At 51.3% G+C, this 17,480-nt stretch overlaps 1 pseudogene; it reads right to left on the bottom strand.

Moving 5' to 3' along the window:
• Positions 1-7,452: 7,452 nt before the first annotated feature.
• LOC147114869 (uncharacterized) lies at positions 7,453-14,972 on the bottom strand (annotated as a pseudogene).
• Positions 14,973-17,480: the final 2,508 nt, after the last annotated feature.

Here is a 17,480-nt window from a genome sequence, read left to right as displayed (position 1 = left end):
CTTCCCACCCTACTGCTCCTCTGTAATGGGGCCCCAATGGCTGCAGCAAGGCTGGTGGAATGCTGCTGAATGTCACAACCTGAGACTACAGATGCCCTTGAAGGACACCCTCAACCAGCTCTGGACCTGGAGGCCCCGGCTGCAGACTGCACCAACTATGCATTGGTGGCAGCAGTCTGGGCTACAGGCGGTAGCAAGTGCAATGGGGAAGTGACAGTGGTGGGAGCAGGAATGCTGTCATCTTGAGAGAGGACAGCAACTCCCTGCTTGACCAGCACACTGGCACTCCCACGGGGCAGCACCTCAGCATCCTGAGCAATCTGCTGGAACACAGATTGCTGGCCTGCTGCGGCGCCGTGAGAGCCCGGGTGCAATGTGGCCGGACCAGCGATGATGGCAGCAGTCAGTGTATGTGTTGCCTCAATCTAAGACTGCATGAGAGCAGTCTGAGATTGGATCACAGCAGCCAGTGACTGAATTGCAGCACTAAGCAGTTGCGTGGCATCCGCCTGTGCTGCAGCGTAGTGCTCCACACTCCTTGCTAGTGATTCAGTGCATTTGGGCACCCTTCCCACTGCACCCATGAGCTCAGTGTGCATGTTCACTGCCTGGGTGTTCATTTCAGCGATGAGCTGCTCCTCCTCTGCGTCCAGTGCAGCAGGACTCGCTGGCCTACTCACCCTCTGGGGAGAAGGCCCCCGAGCTTCCCTACCCCCATTGCGTTGCTGCAGCCCACTGGGTCCTGGAGCTTCACCCTCATCAGACCCTTCCCCCCTGCTCCCCTCCAGGGTAGGCGTGTTCCCAGTGTGGGCATGGGCTTCCTCGGGAGAGGGTGGTGCTGAGGCTCCAGCTTCCTCTTCCGCCTTGCCTGCAGCTTCACTCTCACTGGCAGCTTGAGGGCCCGTCTCCTCACCTGGTGAATCACCATCTGAAAGCAGGGAGGTATAAGAGTGGCTTTAGCGTTGGGACAGGGGGGCAGTAAGGGAGCAAGGACTGGAGCAATTTAGTAAGTAGAATTGAAAGTGCAAAAGGCTGGTGTTGTGAGGGACAAGTGGAATGAGAAAGGAGAGAAAGTTGATGACCTTACCATTGTTGTCCCGAACGGAGTCGACCTCTCCAGCAGCGACGGGACCAATCACCTGGCTTGCAACGATCCTGTGAACGCACACCTCCAGATCACTGAGGGTTTGCAGCAGAGGTGGCCCTCCACCCGTCCATTGCTGCTGCCGCCTATTATGAGATAGCTTGGCCTACAAGGAAAAGGATGGCGTCTGAGTAAATATGCAGCCATGTGCTTGCCTGATGTGCCTCCCATAGTTGAATAGCCCTTAATGTATGCAGCCATGTGCTTGCCTGATGTGCCTCCCATAGTTGAACAGCACTTAATGTATGCAAGGTGTGGAATGTGCATGTGTGTTTTATGAGATGGCCATAGGTCTTGGATGAGTGTTGGGCTTTGGGGTTTTTACACCCTCTGGCCATAGAATGAGGTTGAGATGGAGGGATGGAGAGGTATTCAAAAGCAGCCACTCATCCTGATGACCCGAGTGAGGTTGTTGAACTTTTTCCGACATTGCGTATGGGTCCTGGGCACCATGCTCTTGGAGGAGACATGATGAGCCACCTCCCTCCACACTCTTCTGTAGTCGCGTGGCAATGTCCTCCTGCCACTCTCTGTGTACAGTATTGATCTTCGGCGCTGCAACAGGTCGTTGCATCTGTGGAGAGAAAAGACACCGTAATGGCCCGGACTCTGGTCAGCAGCGAAGGAACGGCACGCTGACAGCTGCCACTAAGTTTTCGCAGGCTTTAAGCTTCAAACATAAATTTATAAAATCATAGAATCATACAGCACAGAAGGAGGTCATTCAGTCCATCATAGCTGTGAGAATTTTAAACACTACTGGGCCAGAGTAGCATCACATCACAATGGGATTGTACTTTGGCCATTGACTGTGCTGCTCCTGATCTGGCACTATGCTTACTGCGGCATATTCTAATTACTAACACAGCAAATTGTGGCATACGTTTGCCACTGAAGGATCGTGGAGCACAATACCCTAACTCAAGGCATTCATTGCCAAGATCTCCATTGCAGCAAATTCTGGGCCAATACATTAGTGCTAGTTCTCCTCCTGTATTCCTGTATCTATTTGTACTTCCCTTTTCTTTGCCTCTTGTTCATTTCTTTTATGGCCATACACCAAAATAAGCAACATATGGGATTATGAAGCCATATGTAATTTTGGCTTTTGTACAGTGACTGAATCATGGATGATGAGCACTGTAGGATTACTTGAAATTTAGTAGTGAAAATGAAAAGAAAATTAATGACACATGACCTTGGTTTTTTACTTAAATTGAAGTTAAACTATCATTTAAGTTTCATTATCCTTGGAAAAGAAGTTTTGCCACTTCAGTGCAGTTTTCAGTGGACGTTGAACCACGGCAAAAAAAACTGCCTTACTCTTTTGCATAGCAGTCTCTAATTTGGTGATAAGAAACCATATGGATATGAAGTCTAAGAAATGATATTATTGTGGCGGATCACCACCTAAACGGGCGCAATCCACTTTTCCGTCCGTGGACAATAAATCGGGCACCTTGCCTTTAAGAAGCATGCTGCCTTTAAGGCATGACAAAGGAGCGGGCATCGCCCTCAGTGTGTACACAAAAGCGCGGGCGTCGCCCTCATTCTGTTTTCGGGTTTAGCAGAGAGAAGAGCTGGGGCAGCCATCTCTCAAGAGAATGTAATAAAAAGCCATGTGTTCCTCAGATCGGTTCGGCCTCCATTCGTGCTCCGCGGCAGCCTCAACATTGGTGACCCCGACGCTCAGAATGTATTCCGAGCACTGCAATGGCGGACACGAACGCAGTTTCCGTGAAACTGCTGGAGTTTTGGGAAAACCAGCCCGAAGCCTGGTTCCTCCAAGCTGAGTCCCGATTCCGGCTGCGACACATCACCACAGATGGGACGAAGTATGACTACCTCGTCGCATCACTCGGTAGCTCCACAGTCACGAAGGTCTGGATAGCGCTGCAGAACTCACGAGAGGAGGGCAAGTATGCACATCTTAAGGCTGCGCTCCTTAAAAATTTACGACCTCGACATACCAGCGAAACTGCCGCCTCCTCGACCTTCCAGGCCTCGGTGACGCCTCACCGTCAGACCTCCTCTCCCACATGCTCTCACTCACTGACGAGAGCCCACCTGGGTCCCTCTTCTGCACGCTGTTCATCCGCCAGCTACCTCCCAGCATCCGCCCAGCGATCGTGGCATCCGGCCTCACGGACCTAGAAGCCCTGGCCGACGAGGCCGACAAGCTGCTGTCCGCTCACTCCAGCCGCGACGTCGCTCCGGACCTGGCAGCCACAGCCTGGGTGCGCCCCTCACCGGCCACCACAAGGCCCAGCCACGGGGCCCACGGGGCCTTCGCGCCCCACAAACCCAGGCTACTGTTACTACCACGCACGGTTCGGCGCCAGGGCACAACGGTGCACACCTCCCTGCTCCTTCAAGTCCGCCCCCGTACCAGCCCCCGCGATGGCCGTGGGCCACGCGGGCTCCCTGCTGTACGTCACGGATGACAAAACCGGCCGCCGGTTCCTGTGCGACACTGGAGCTCAGCACAGCATCATCCCGGCCTCCACCCTCGACATCCAAAAGGGCGAACGAGGACAGGCGCTGGCTGCCGCTAACGGCTCGGACATCCAGATGTACGGCACCCGCACAGTCACCCTCGACCTCGCTGGTCGCAGCTACCGATGGCAGTTCATCACCACCAAGGTACTCTCCCCTCTCATCGGCGCAGATTTCCTGTGCGCCCACGGCCTACTGGTAGACATCCCTCGACACCGCCTCGTGGACATGAACACCATGTCCCCCATCCTGGGCGCCATGGCCCCCCGTCAACCCGCCGACATGGCGTCACAGTGCCACGCCCGGGCCATGGATGACTACTCGGCCCTCCTGGCCGAATTCCCGGCCCTCACCAACCCGACCTTCTCCGCGGAGGTCGCCAAACACGGGGTGGAACACTTCATCCCCACCACAGGCCCCCCAGTGTATGCCCACGCCCGCAGGCTGGACCCGAGTTTGCCACTATGGAACAGCTCGGCATCATCCGCCGCTCCAACAGTCCCTGGGCCTCCCCACTCCACATCGCCCCCAAACCAGGCGGGGGTTGGCGCCCCTGCGGGGATTACCGCCACCTCAACGACGCCACCACCCCTGATCGGTACCCCGTGCCGCACATTCAGGACTTCTCGGCTAGACTGGCCGGCCGCTCAGTCTTTTCCAAAGTCGACCTGGTGCGCGGCTGCCACCAAGTCCCCGTCCACCCCGCGGACGTCCCCAAGACGGCCGTAATCACCCCCTTCAGGCTTTTTGAGTTCCTGCGGATGCCCTTCAGCCTCAAAAACGCGGCCAGGCATTCCAACGGCTCATGGACTCGGTCCTTCGGGATCTGGAGTTCCTGTTCGTCTACCTGGACGAGATCCTGGTAGCCAGTTCCTCCAAGCAGGAACACCTCGAACACCTTCGCATCCTGTTCGGGCGCCTCAGCGACCACGGGCTCATCCTCAGCCCAGCCAAGTGCCAGTTCGGCCTGGACAAGATCGACTTCCTCGGCCACCACATCACCCATGCTGGGGCCATTCCCCTGCCCACCAAGGTGCAGGCCGTCCAGCAATTCCCCCGTCCCACCACCATCACAGGACTCCAGGAGTTCCTCGGGATGGTGAATTTCTACAACCGCTTCATCCCCAAAGCGGCGTCCCTCATGAGGCCCCTGTATGAAGCCCTCCGGGGCAGGAGCGGCAAGATGGCGGTCGAATGGATGGCAGATGTATCAGCCGCCTTCAACTCCACCAAGACCGCGCTCGCCGACGCCACCCTGCTCGCGCACCCATGGCCCAATGCCAGAGTAGCGCTCACCACGGATGCCTCCGAACACGCGGTCGGCGCCGTGTATGAGCAGTGGGTCGACGGCGCCTGGCAACCACTTGCCTTCTTCAGCCGCCAACTACGCCCCCCGGAAGTCAAGTACAGCACCTTCGACCGCGAGCTCCTCGCGCTGTACCTGGCGGTCCGCCATTTTCGGTTTTTGCTGGAGGGCCACCCCTTCACAGCGTTTGTCGACCACAAACCCCTGACATTCGCAATGGCAAAGACAACCGACCCCTGGTCTGCCAGGCAGCAGCGCCAGCTCGCGGCAGTGTCCGAGTTCACCACGGACATCCAACACGTCTCCGGCCGAGACAACGTGGTAGCCGACTGCCTCTCCCGCCCCGCCATCCACGCCGCACACCTGGCAGTCGACTACGCTCAACTCGCAGCAGACCAGCTCACGGACCCTGATCTGCTCTCCGCACCTACCAACCTACCAGGGCTATGCCTGGCCGACGTCGCCTGCGGCCCGACCGCTGTCACGGTCAAGTGCGACATATCCCTATCTCAACCTCGGCCCGTCGTCCCAGCGTCCTGGCGCCGTCGGGTATTCGAGATTCTCCACAACCTCTCCCACCCCGGCGCCTGCGCATCCATCAAATTGGTAGCCAACCGCTTTGTCTGGCGCGGCCTTCGCAAGGATGTGCGTACTTGGGCCAACTCCTGCCTAGCCTGCCAACGGGCCAAGGTACAGCAACACACGAAAGCACCCCTCGAGGAGTTCACCGTCCCTTCACGTAGATTCGACCACATCCACGTGGACATCATCGGGCCCCTGCCGCCGTCGCAAGGCCACACGCACTTGCTGACGATCGTCGACCGCACCACGTGCTGGCCCGAGGCAATTCCACTGACCTCTACCACCACCGCCGACATCGCCAGAGCCTTCGTCAGCACCTGGGTCGCACGGTTCGGCGTCCCCTCCGACATGACGTCGGACAGAGGTCCGCAATTTACCTCTGAACTCTGGACCGCCATCGCACGCAATCTCGGGGTGACCATTCACCGCACCACAACGTACCACCCCCAAGCCAATGGACTGTGTGAGCGGTTCCACAGATCCTTGAAGGCATCTCTTCAAGCCAGCCTCCAGGACGGCGCCTGGACCGACCGACTCCCGTGGGTCCTCCTCGGCCTGCACTCCGCAGTTAAAGAAGACCTCCATGCATCGGCAGCAGAGCTCGTATATGGCCAGCCGCTGCGCGTACCCGGCGAGTTCCTGCCCACCGCCACGACACCCTGGTCAGCCGACCAGCAACGCCACGACTTCGCCTCACCGGCGCTACAGTTCGCCTCGGTGCCCAGCTACAGTTCGCCTCGGTGCCCATTGCCCGGCACGGCGAATCCACCTCACACGTCCCGCTAAGCCTGCACCAGGCATGGTTCATTTTCGTCCAGCACGACGCCCACCGCGGACCCCTTCAACCCCCGTACGACGGGCCCTACAAAGTGCTACAGGCTGGGGACAAATTTTTCGCCCTACAAGTGGGCGACAGGACTGAAAAAGTGTCGGTTGACCGACTCAAGCCAGCACACTCGGAGCCCGGTGAGCAGGTCCCAGTAGCTCGTCCACCACCACGCGGCCGACCTGCCCTCAAGCCAGTACACCCGGCTGCTCCACGCCCGGCCGTTCCACGTCCACCGGCGTCCTACAAGAGCCGCTCCGGCCGGCCCATCAGACCGCCGCACTGTCTCGTCCACACCTCCTAAGCGGATTCTGGGGGGGAGCTGTGTGGCGGATCGCCACCTAAACAGGCGCAATCCACTTTTCCGTCCGTGGACAATAAATCGGGCACCTTGCCTTTAAGAAGCATGCTGCCTTTAAGGCATGACAAAGGAGCGGGCGTCGCCCTCAGTGTGTACACAAAAGCGCGGGCGTCGCCCTCATTCTGTTTTCGGGTTTAGCAGAGAGAAGAGCTGGGGCAGCCATCTCTCAAGAGAATGTAATAAAAAGCCATGTGTTCCTCAGATTGGTTCGGCCTCCATTCGTGTTCCGCGGCAGCCTCAACATTATTACACTGAGCACTGCACATGCCTTTCTATGGTTGCGATTTAGGCATATTGATAAGTAAATGTTTGCATTCTATTGGACCTGTGCTATGTCTCACCTGGGATTAGATGTTGCCACTGGGTCAATTATGGAGAACTCAAGTTTTCTTGAGTGTTGCCATCCCTCAACTCTGAGGGTACATCTACATGAAAGATGAAGTTGAATGAATTAATCTCTATTCTTAAATTTTACTAAATGAATTTCAGCATTTAAGAGTATTGTAGTAAAGAATTATAATGCATTGGTATGAGACTGCCCCTCGAGGCCTCCGATCCTCTCGCTGGCCCCTGAATGCCTTCCCGGCCTCCCCCCTTCAGGGCTGGTGCTCCTCTGGCCCCCGATGCTCCTTCAGCTCCTCCAGCTCCCGAGTCCTGACCACCCGCCACCCCCATGATGCTCCTCCGGCTCCTGACTACCCTCCTCCCCTGATTTCTCCCTCCCTGCTCTCTGTGGCCTACTGCCACAGGCCTGCCTGCCCGCTGCCAGCCAGCCTCTCCATCTGGCTGGCTGCCGGCGGAAAACAGAACTTTCAGTTGCTACATAGGCCCTGCTGTTAAATTCGGCAGGGCCTGCGGAAAAACCTTTTTCCCAGGTATCACGACCGCTTTCAAGCCCGCCCCCATCCTCCCTCCCCCCACCCCCTGCTCCCGACCCACCTCCAGATTAAAATTCTGGTCTGGGAGTCAAAAGGGAGAGACAGAAGAAAGGACAATGTTAAAGAAAGTAAGAAAAAAGTTACAAACAAATGAGAAAAAAACAAATGTGTATAAGAACCATACAGAGAGAGAAGGAAAAAGTAAAAAAACACAGAGATAGAAGAAAGCATAAAGAAGCACAGATGGAATATTTTTGTCTGCGAGCAACACTATGGGAAGTCAACTGCTAGAATATATAATCAAACAGCACTTTTTTATTACAATTTTGAACTTAACGACTTGCCAAAATAATCTTTCCAGCTTTTCCAAATAGAATGGTCTAAGTGTGTCAAAATAATAAGAATTATACTGTGATGTTTTGATGCAGTTTCACCTTTAATCATAGAATGATACAGCATGGAAGAAGGTCATTTGGCCCATTACACCTGTGCCAGCTCTTTGGTAGAGCTATCAAACTAGTCCCACTCCACCGCCTTTCCCCCATAGCCCTGCAAATGTTTTCCCTTCAAGTAGTTACCAATTCCTTTTTGAAAGTTCCTATTGAACCTGCTTCCACCACCTTTCAGGCAGTGCATTTCAGATCACAACAACTCACTGTGTAAAAAAATGTTTCCTCCTGTCGCCTCTGGTTCTTTGGCCAATCTCCTTAAATCTGTGTCCTCTGCTTACCGACCCGTCTGCTACTGGAAACAGTTTCTCCTTATTTACTCTATTAAAACTGTTCTTGATTTTGAATAACTATCAAATCTCTTAACCTTCTCTGCTCCAAAGGGAAAAACCCCAGTTTCTCCAGTCTCTTCCATAACTGAAGTCCCTCATCTTTGGTAACATTCTAGTAAATCTCTTCTGCACCCTCTCTAAGGCTTTGACATCCTTCCTAAAGTGTGGATCCCAGAATTGAACATAATACTCCAGTTGAGGCTTAACCAGTGTTTGATAAAGGTTTAGCGTACCTTCCTTGCTTTTGTACTCTATTCCTTCATTAATAAAGTCGAGGATCCCATATGCTTTTTTAACCACTTTCTCAACATGCCCTTCAATGATTTGTGCACATTTACCCCCAGGTCTCTCTGTTCATGCACCCCCTTTAAAATTGTACCCTTTAGTTTATATTGCCTCTCCTCATTCTTCCTACCAAAATGTATCACTTCGCACATTTCTGCATTAAATTGCATCTGCCACGTGTCTGTCCATTTGACCAGTCTGTCTATGTCCTCCTGAAGTCTGTTACCACCCTCCTCATTGTTTACTACATTTTTGAGTTTCCTGCCATCTGCAAACTTTGAAATTACGCCTTGTATATCCAAGTCATTCATATATATATCATATAGAGCAGTTGTCCTAATATTGAATGCTGGGGAACACCACTGTATACTTCCCTCCAGTCAGAAAAACAACCATTCACCACTATTCTCTGCTGTCTGTACCTTAGCCAATTTTGTATCCACACTGCCACTGTCCCTTTAATAACATGAGCTTCAACTTTGCTAACAAGTCTATTGGGCCTGAATTTGCGATCGGAGGCATCCCACGGGCGGATGCCTCCGATCATCAAAAAATCTACGCATTTACCTGGTGGTCCGGGAGATAGGGAGGCTTGCGATCCTGGGCCTCTCCTGGTAGAAATGCGTAGAGGCCCACGTACCCCAGGGGTGCATGCAGTTCGCAAGCACCCCTGGGATCACATGGGCCAGCCCAACCAATGATAGAAGGGAATCCCCCTTTATACTTATGGGGATTCCATATGTATGGAACTGTCATAAGTATGAATGGGGATGACTTACAATATACACTAACACATGAAATTTAAAAAAAGAACATTACATATATACAATTAATTAAAATGGCATTTAATTAAATATATGAAAAAAAACTTTAATTTTTTGAAAAAAAATATTTTAACAGGGCTTACCTTATTGGGCAGGGTTTTTAATGTATAATTGAGTGATAACATTTTATTTTTCTATTTTTTAAAAACTCTTATGCTGGTAAAAGCAGGCCTTATGCCTGCTTTTACCAAGCATATGAATTCCACGGCCTTTCAGCGGGTGGAAATTGGGCAAATAGCGCAACACTCCGCCCGCGGAGGCTCATCTCCTGGGGATGCGGAGGATCTGTTAAGTAGATTCTTGACAGATCGCAAGTGCCGGGTTTCAGCGCATGCACTTCGCATGCCTAAACACGGAACTTGCATGGCCCCTACCGGCGCGTGCACACCTAGTACGCACCCGTAGGGGTTGCAAAATACGGCCCATTATGTGGTACTTTGTCAGGCACCTTTTGAAAGCCCATATACACAACGTCAAATGCATTACTCTCATCAACCCTCTTCACTACTTCATCAAAGAACTCAAACTAGTTAGTCAAGCACAATTTGCCTTTAACAGATACGTGCTGACTTTCATTTTATTAGCCCATACTTTTCCAAATGCCAATTTTGTCCCGGATTATTGTCCCTAAAAGCTTCTCCAACAACAATGTTAAACTGACTTGCCTGCAGTTGTCAAGTTTATCCCTCTCCCATTTTTTAAACAGGGGTGTAACATTTGTAGTCCTCCAGTCATTTGGCACCACCCCCATATCTAAGGAGGTTTGGAAGATTATGGCCAGAGCCTCTGCAATTTCCACCCTTACTTTTCTCAGTAACCTAGCATGCATCCCATTCAGACCAGGTGACCTTTCTACCTTGAGGACTGCCAACCATTTAAGTAGCTCCTCTCTATCAATTTTTACCCTTTTAATATTGCTACTACCTCCTCTTTTACTGTTACTTTGGCAGCATCATCTTCTCTACTGAAGACAGATGCAAAGAATCATTTTAGTACCTCAGCCATGTCCTCTGCCTCCACAAGAATATCTCCTTTTCAGTCCCCAATCAGCCCCACCCTTCCTTTGACTACCCTTTTACTATTTATATGTTTAGAAAAGACTTTTGGGTTCCCTTTTATGTTAACCACTAATCTATTCTCATACTCTTTCTTTGCCCCTCTTATTCCTTTTTACTGACTTATCTTAATCTCTATGGCCGGAATTTTCTGGAGTGGTAACAGGCAGGAATGGAGGTGGGTCAGGTGGGAAATTGGAAAAAAATTGAGAGATGGTCGGATACCCGCTGTCATCCCGCCCCCATGCATCTTTCCCATGGGAGTGTTTGCCGGTGCGACAGCGACCCGACTGGCAGAGGCGGATGCCCTAATTGAAATCATTAGCAGGTAATTTACAGGCACTTAAGAGCCTTTTCCCCCCAACATTTTAAATTTCCCTGCATGGCCACAGGATTCACACAACTCAGAACCATGTCTGTCAACCGGAGGCAGGAGTTGAGTGGTCATTGCTCCAGCGGATTACCTGACAGCATAAAATGTAGTTTAAAAACTACCATCTGACAGCTGATCATTTTCCTCAGGCAGAAGCTGTTGCTGACTACATTCCCAGCACAGATTGAGCTTTCTGCAGGCTGCAAGTTTTTCCAGCAAAGTCGCCATCCAGTGTTACCTCATTGGAAGAACCTCTCTCACCATTGACAGATTGCTTCTGTCAACTCTACTTGACCTGCCATCTATTCAACAGCATGGGTGCCATTTATACTGTCTCACTTTGGCCCTCAGAATCTAATCACGATGAGCTCCAAGACCAGCAGCACCAACAACAACACCACCAGCCTTCTCCTCAACGCCCTGATGCTCTACAGGACAGAGCGCATCAACGCAGGACTGCACCGCGCCGGAGGCAGTAACCCCAACACAGGGTATAAAGGCAGAGGATGAGCTTCCTCAACATGACTGAGCAGCAGTGCCAAAGGAGGCTCAGGTTATCATGCCAGGTCATTGCAGACATTTGCATATTGCTGGAGGAAGACCTGCAGCCCAGAGGAGTGGGTGGACATGCCTTACCAGTGGCTGTCAAAAGTCACCAGTGCCCTCAACTTCTTCACCTCAGGCTCCTTCCAGGGTCCTGCTGCAAACATTTGCAGCATCTCACAGTCAGCTGCCCCCAGATGCATCACACAGGTCACTGATGCCGTCTTTAACAAGTCAGCCAATTATATCAACTTTGCCACTGATGTAGCGAGTGTTACAGAGCGGGCGCTCGGCTTTGCCACTCTGGCAGGCTTCCCATGGGTGCAGGGCATCATTAACTGCACACATGTAGCTGTCAGGGCACCCCATCACCACCCAGGTTTGTTTGTGAACTGCAAGGGCTTCCACTCCCTCAATGTGCAACTGGTCTGCAACCATAGGAAGATCATCATGCATGTGCATGCCAGAATCCCTGGCAGCTGTCATGACTCTTTCGTCCTGTGCCATTCCACCCTCTCTCAGCTCTTCGCATCTCCAAACATACTTTCCAGTTAGCTGCTTGGAGACGAGGGCTATCTACTGAAGTCATGGCTCATGACACTGTTGAGGCCAAGTACTGAGGCAGAGGGGAGATATAATGAAAGCCGCCTCTCCACTAGATGTGTCATAGAGCAGACAATAGGCATACTAAAAATGCGATTCAGATGCCTTGACAGATTTGGAGGAGCCCTTCAGTACCCACCAGCCAGGATCTCCAGAATCATCGTTATCTTCTGCGCGCTGCACAACATAGCACAGCAGCGAGGAGTAGCGCTGCATGAGGAGCAAGGCTCTGAGCGCACAGCCTTTTCAGAGGAGGAGGAGCATCAGCTGGAAGAGGAGGAGGAGGAGCTGGAGGAACCTGCGTTGCAGGTGGCACCAGCACTTCAGCACATTGCTGCCCAGGAGGCCAGGGATGGCCACTTCATGGCCAGATTTACTTAACTTTATGTAGTCCACCCATATGGCTGCCATATGCTTTGCCAGGTTGGCAACACCCCACAGCCACACTAGTAAGCATCCCTACAATGACCAATTCACAGTGACCACCATTGGTGGAGGTAAAGAAATGCCTGACGTGCGCTTCTACGAGGTGCTACCCCTATGGCTTCAGCAGAGGTCGAGGCTGCTTCCTCATTTCCCTGCTACGACTGCTTAGACACTTTTGGCGGTTGTCCTCTGGGTTTTGGAGCCTGTGAGGGCTCCGCCAAAGACTGCTCCTCCTGCAACTGTGCAGGGGCAGACTCAGCTATCGCTGTCTGGGGAGGCATCTAGTACTCTGACCGAAGGGGTGGCAATGGGAGAGAAGTGTGAGCTCTTTGAGAGGAGCCCCCACTTCCATGTCCCCTCTCACCATCATCCCCCTCATGGGCCAACCACACTTCCCTGCTAGCAAGGAGCTGGAGAGCAACTTGTTGCACCTCAGCAGGGCCATGATGACCCACGTCTATACTGACATCCCTCCTAGAGACGATGTCTATGAGCCTCTGCCATCTATTCTCCATAGCTAGCCATCTATCCTCCATAGGTAGCCATCTATTCTGCATAGATAGCATGTGCTCCTCTGAGTGGCGCATTAACTGTTCCACGCAGGTGGCCATCTTTTCCATGGAACAGCCTACAGTTGCCATCGCCTGCAACACGGTGGTGCTCATGTTGGAGATGGACTCCTCCATTCTCTGAACACTGGCAGTCATCACACTCACAAAACCTATCAGAGCCTCGTGAATGTGTTCCTGCAGCTCCAGGATCGCCCGCTTTCTGGATGGCCCCTGAAGCTCAGCGTCTGCATGTAGCTGAGCAGAGCTGGGAGCGTCCTGTGCCCTCCGACAAGGACTCTCCACTGCTGTCCCTGTCTCCACCATCTGCTGTTGCTCGGTTGTGATTTGTGACACACCAGGTGACATAACTACTCTATCTTGTGAGGGACCAACCAAGGTGTGAGTATCTGCACTGGTGCTGGGTGCACTTCTGTCTGGTGACGGTGCACCCACAGAGGCTGAAGGCTCTGCTGAGGAGTTGTCTTCCTCTTGTGCCTGGACAGTGGTGGGAACTCTTGATGGATCTGTCGGAGAGTAAAGAGATGAGTTAGATATGTCATATGTAGATTGGGTACAGAAACCATTATGCACATAATGACCATTCAATAGCTGCTGACATCAACCCTCATATGAGTGACTGATGTATGCCATGTAGCTGTATGATATGTAATTCTGTCACCAGGTTGCTGAGATGTCCCCCTCTCTCCATCTCCCACCTCCAGGTGCTCGGTGACTCCCACCAGGTCTGAGGCAGCCTCCTCTGCTGTGGTCAGGGTGGCCACTGATGTGGGTCTACCTCCAGTTCTCTCCCTCATATTGTGTGTTCTCTTTTTCTGCAAGGAGGGAAAGAGAAGGTTGAGTGAGAGTGATGGAATGAGTGTAAGGAATGGGTGGGTTACATCTGTAGAGAGTGACTATGATGGAGTGGGGTGGCAATTCCAAGTGGCCTCCTTGTGTGTTGTTAGTTGGCATGATTGCATGAGGATGAGGTGAGTGTGAGGGGTGGTTAGTAAGATGGGGATGTGATAATGTAGATAGAGAGAGAGGGATGGGTGGGTATGTTGGTTTGTGTAAGGATGTGCAGGAGTAGGGTTGGGAAGGCAGAATGATGGGGATGTGATGAGAGGCACAGCAGGATGAAGGAGAGTGTGACTTTGTACTCACCTTTCCTGATCTAACGAGATCATTAAAGTGTTTGTGGCACTGCACCCAGGTCCTCCTGATGTCATTGCTGCTATTAACCTCCTCTGCTATTTGAAGCCAGGTTAATTTTGTCTATTGGGGATGTCTCTTCCTCCCATCAGCAGGGAAGAGTCCCTCACTGAATCCTCTGACTCCCTCCACAAGCACATGGAGGGAGTCATCGGAGAACCTGGGTGCAGCCCTCTGGCTCTGTGCAGCCACCTTGCCAACTGTTTGGAGTAATGAAATCCTCCAATGTGCTGCCTGCACACTCCTAGATGAACCTTCAAATGCAATGTGGTCATGGTCCCTTTTAATATCCCAGCTGAAAACACTTCATTGATGACATCACCAGACCCGCACCATTTAATTGGGCTGGGTAATGCACATGGCAGGCTGAATAGGTTCTATTATCAGAAAGTCATTCTGTGGAGCGGGATGGAGCCAGCAACAGGGTTGCGACTTGCCATGGTGGCTGCCAGCACCGGATCCACCCAGGTACAGAAAATTCCGACCTATATCTTTTGTTGTCCAGGGAGCTCTAGCATTGGATGCCATTCCTTTTCCCCTTGTGGGAATGTGTCCATTCTCTACCTGAACCATCTCCTCTTTGAAGGCCTCCCATTGTTCAATTACTGTTCTGCCTACCAATTTTTGATTACAATCCACCTGGGCCAGATCCCTTTTCAACTCACTGCAGTTAGCCCTCCACCAGTTAAGTATTTTAATGCTTGATTGTCCCTTGTCCTTTTCCATAACTATTCTAAACCTGATGATATTATGGTCACTGTTCCCCAAATGCCAGCTCACTGAAACATGCTCCCCTTTCCCCACTTCAGTCCCCAAAACTAGATCCAGCACTGTTTCCTTCCTCATTGGGCTGGAAACACACTGATCAAGAAAGTTCTCTTGTACACATTTCAGGAATTTCTCCCCCTCTTTGCCCTTTACACTTTTACTATCCCAGTCTATATTATTATGTCCGTGTACAATTGAGACACGGACTGCAGGAGTTGGTTATAACAGGTCTTTACTGAATGGAGGTAACCTGGAACTACTATGCAAATGTTACTACACAGGGGTGGTCATTACTGGTACTGCAGTATACAGGGGCTGCAGAATATAGTTCCTTCTGCAAAGTACATACACTACAATTCCTCCCCTTTTGTCTAAACAGTACATAACATTCGATTAACAATGAAATAACATTTTTACAATTACAGTTGCTAGATACATTAGTTGAAGTTAAGCAATTATAAGTTCAGTCTTTGAGGAGGCTTCCTGATTCTGTCTGGATAACGCCTCTTTGGGGTATCAGGTTCTTCTGGCAACATTGAGTCGGGATCAATGTCGTTGTTTGGTTCGTCTGCTTCCAATATCACCAATTCTGAGGAAGATGCAATTGGTACTTCGGTTTCATCGCCAGGTGTATCAGATCGTGGTGTGGAGTTGACGTTTCCCAGTGACTCTAGAATCTGGTCAGCATGGCGTCTTACAATGCTCTCTCCAACATCCACGGTATACATTAGAGGTCCTTGCCGTGCACAGATCGTTCCTGGCTGCCATTTCTCTGTGCGGTAGTCCCGGGCCAAAACTGGTTGACCTATCTTAAAACTCCTGGTCGGCCTTTCATTCATATTCTGAAACTGCCTGTTCTCCACATCTCTACTGATGTTTGGCTTAACCAAATCCAAGCGGCATCGTAGTCTTCGATTGAAGAACATCATGGCTAGAGTTTGGTTGGTAACCGCATGTGTCGCATTCCGGTAGGAAAACAAGAAGTTATCCACCTTGTGTTGTAGGGGTATGTCTTCATTACACATTGCCTTGATAGCCTTCTTGAATGTTTGAACGAACCTCTCAGCCAATCCATTAGTGGCTGGATGATATGGGGCGGATGTGTAATGCTTAACACCATTGTTCTTTAAGAACCTCCGGAACTCTTCAGACACAAACTGTGGTCCATTGTCGGAGCAAATCTGTTCAGGCAGCCCATTCCTGGCGAATATGGTTTGTAAGACTGTGATAGTTTTTTCTGTGGTGGTTGAGGACATTTTTATTACCTCTGGCCACTTTGACTGTGCATCCACTGCAATTAAAAACATCGAGTCCATAAATGGACCAGCAAAATCAATGTGCACCCTTTGCCATGGAGATGAGGGCCACTCCCATGGATGTAGAGGGGCTTGTGGTGGGGCGTTTTGGACTTTCTGGCATCCTGTACAGCTCTTGGTCATCTCTTCGATTTCTCTATCGATTCCCGGCCACCACACAAACGCTCTGGCTAAGTTCTTCATTTTTACCCCTCCCAGATGACCCTCATGAAGCTCATTGAGCACTCTATCCTTCAATTTGGGTGGAATTACTACTCTGGATCCACACATCAAGGTTCCTCTGCATACTGACAGCTGTTCTCTTCTTGGCGAGAATGCTGGCAGCAGTGGTTCACGATGTGCTGGCCATCCCTTCACCGTTAAATCATAGACCCAGGAGAGCGTCGGGTCATTTCGTGTTTCTTTTTCTATGTTTGCATTCATCACAGGGAGACATTCGACTATGGTCGAGTGGAATATCTCCACTGGATCCACTGCAAGTTCTTCTTCCACCGTCGGCAACGGTAGGCGCGACAATCCATCAGCATTCCAATGCTGTTTAGTTCCTTTGTACTCGATGTCATATTGGTGTGCCCCTAGGAAAAGGGACCACCTCTGTAGCCGTTGTGCTGTCATTATCGGTACGCCCTTCTGAGGGTTGAAAATGGGGACAAGGGGTTGATGATCAGCAAGTAGAGTAAATTTCTGACCGTGCAGGTAGTGATAGAACTTCTTCACCCCCCACACCAGGCTGAGGGCCTCTCTGTCAATCTGGGCGTAGTTACGCTCGGCTGAAGTTAACGAGTGTGACGCAAAAGCTATCGGCCTCTCTGTACCATCAAGGAATTTATGTGACAGTACTGCCCCAATGCCTTGGGGGACGCATCACACGCCAGTCTTATCGGTAGTGATGGGTTGTAGTGAGCCAATACTTCTCTTGAAGTGATTAGGTCCTTACTCTTCTGAAAGGCCCGCTTACATTCATCGCTCCATTTCCATACTACTTCCGTTTGTAGTAGGGCATTCAGTGGGTGCAGAATTGTGGACAAATTCGGCAAAAACTTATGGTAGTAATTCACCAATCCAAGGAATGACCTCAGTTGCGACACATTTTCAGGCGCTGGAGCCTTAACTACCGCTTCAATTTTGTCAGGGGACTTATGTAACCCCT

The sequence above is a fragment of the Somniosus microcephalus genome, chromosome 7 (assembly GCF_052327205.1).
Source record: "Somniosus microcephalus isolate GS21.2 chromosome 7, FLI_Smic_1.0, whole genome shotgun sequence".
NCBI classification, from domain to species: domain Eukaryota; kingdom Metazoa; phylum Chordata; class Chondrichthyes; order Squaliformes; family Somniosidae; genus Somniosus; species Somniosus microcephalus.
The sequence above is the reverse complement of the archived record's forward strand: the minus strand, read 5'-3'. Positions and strand labels throughout refer to the sequence as shown.